The sequence below is a fragment of the Arachis ipaensis genome, chromosome B7, assembly GCF_059453495.1.
Source record: "Arachis ipaensis isolate K30076 ecotype BB chromosome B7, ASM5945349v1, whole genome shotgun sequence".
Lineage (NCBI taxonomy): Eukaryota > Viridiplantae > Streptophyta > Magnoliopsida > Fabales > Fabaceae > Arachis > Arachis ipaensis.
This window is the reverse complement of record NC_142442.1, coordinates 52,725,001-52,727,500: the sequence shown is the minus strand read 5'-3', so window position 1 is coordinate 52,727,500 and position 2,500 is coordinate 52,725,001.

The following is a 2,500-nucleotide window of genomic DNA, read 5'->3' as shown; positions in this document are numbered from 1 at the left end:
ACGCCCAACCCACACCGCATCGGGCACCGTCGTACGTCGACCCTAGACGTAGGGCGAGCACGACACGTTGCCCCTCGGGAGTGGACACGAACAGGTAACCGTCTTCCGCAACGTGCCCCCTCAAAGTGCTGGGACGAGCACGTCGCGTTGCCCCCTGCCCACGACACCCGCTGCCGCACGCATATCCATCATCCGCGTCGTGCGCCACACTAGGCCTGGCCAAGCGTCGGGCTGCGCAAGCCGCGTTGCCCCTCGCGGGGGCGCACAGGCCGCCCGCCGATCCCACGTCGTGCTCGGACTTGGGATGATCCCCCTAGTCCTGGGCCGAGCACAAGGTGTTGCCCCGAGCGTGTGCCCAAGGCACAACTCCACCACGCCATGCTCCCTAGGTGGTGCCTAGGTGGGCCGTGCACGGACGTGTTTCCCTTCTTGTTGGTCCTTCGGTGATCGGGGTTCGCAGCAGCCAGACGCACGTGCTCGACCTTGGACCCGGGGCGGGGGACCCCGGCGGCACACCACAACCACAACGTGCTTGCTAGTGTGCCTAGGGGATGGCAAGGCAACGTGCATCTTGCTGGCATTGCGCCCAGCAAGCCTTTGGGCAACTCGAGTTTCAGCAGCACGACACCCCTCCCCCCTATAATAGGCTGCCGAGCCATTACCAAAGTGCCACGGGTAGACGTCCTTTTCCGTGAGGAGACATACTAAAGGAAAGTGCTCTAGAGGTCGAATTTTGACGCCGTTTTTTGCAACAACCTCTAGAAAAATAAGATCTTTCCATCCTCCAAATTTGGTGAATTTACACCGTGCCGATTTTTTTTGACGATTTTTTTACCGCCCGGAATGCCGGAAATTCAAAAAAAATGAAAAACGGAGCAAACCTGCGATTTTTGACCTGGATTTTTTTGTGCAGCCTTCACATAATATTACCAAGGTTCCCTCAAAATTTCACGAAAAATGCACGAGCCAATTCTGAGATATGAAAATTTGGCTCCTCCGTTGCAACGCTCCGAGCCATCGTTGCAACGGCGGGTGCCTCCGTGGGGGGCGGGGGAGCCCGGCGGCACACCACAACCACAACGTGCTTGCTAGTGTGCCTAGGGGATGGCAAGGCAACGTGCATCTGGCTGGCATTGCGCCCAGCAAGCCTTTGGGCAACTCGAGTTTCAGCATCACGACACCCCTCCCCCCTATAATAGGCTGCCGAGCCATTACCAAAGTGCCACGGGTAGACGTCCTTTTCCGTGAGGAGACATACTAAAGGAAAGTGCTCTAGAGGTCGAATTTTGACGCCGTTTTTTGCAACAACCTCTAGAAAAATAAGAACTTTCCATCCTCCAAATTTGGTGAATTTACACCGTGCCGATTTTTTTTGACGATTTTTTTACCGCCCGGAATGCCGGAAATTCAAAAAAAATGAAAAACGGAGAAAACCTGCGATTTTTGACCTGGATTTTTTTGTGCAGCCTTCACATAATATTACCAAGGTTCCCTCAAAATTTCACGAAAAATGCACGAGCCAATTCTGAGATATGAAAATTTGGCTCCTCCGTTGCAACGCTCCGAGCCATCGTTGCAACGGCGGGTGCCTCCGTGGGGGGCGGGGGAGCCCGGCGGCACACCACAACCACAACGTGCTTGCTAGTGTGCCTAGGGGATGGCAAGGCAACGTGCATCTTGCTGGCATTGCGCCCAGCAAGCCTTTGGGCAACTCGAGTTTCAGCATCACGACACCCCTCCCCCCTATAATAGGCTGCCGAGCCATTACCAAAGTGCCACGGATAGACGTCCTTTTCCGTGAGGAGACATACTAAAGGAAAGTGCTCTAGAGGTCGAATTTTGACGCCGTTTTTTGCAACAACCTCTAGAAAAATAAGATCTTTCCATCCTCCAAATTTGGTGAATTTACACCGTGCCGATTTTTTTTGACGATTTTTTTACCGCCCGGAATGCCGGAAATTCAAAAAAAATGAAAAACGGAGCAAACGTGCGATTTTTGACCTGGATTTTTTTGTGCAGCCTTCACATAATATTACCAAGGTTCCCTCAAAATTTCACGAAAAATGCACGAGCCAATTCTGAGATATGAAAATTTGGCTCCTCCGTTGCAACGCTCCGAGCCATCGTTGCAACGGCGGGTGCCTCCGTGGGGGGCGGGGGAGCCCGGCGGCACACCACAACCACAACGTGCTTGCTAGTGTGCCTAGGGGATGGCAAGGCAACGTGCATCTTGCTGGCATTGCGCCCAGCAAGCCTTTGGGCAACTCGAGTTTCAGCATCACGACACCCCTCCCCCCTATAATAGGCTGCCGAGCCATTACCAAAGTGCCACGGGTAGACGTCCTTTTCCGTGAGGAGACATACTCAAGGAAAGTGCTCTAGAGGTCGAATTTTGACGCCGTTTTTTGCAACAACCTCTAGAAAAATAAGATCTTTCCATCCCCCAAATTTGGTGAATTTACACCGTGCCGATTTTTTTTGCCGATTTTTTTACCGTCCG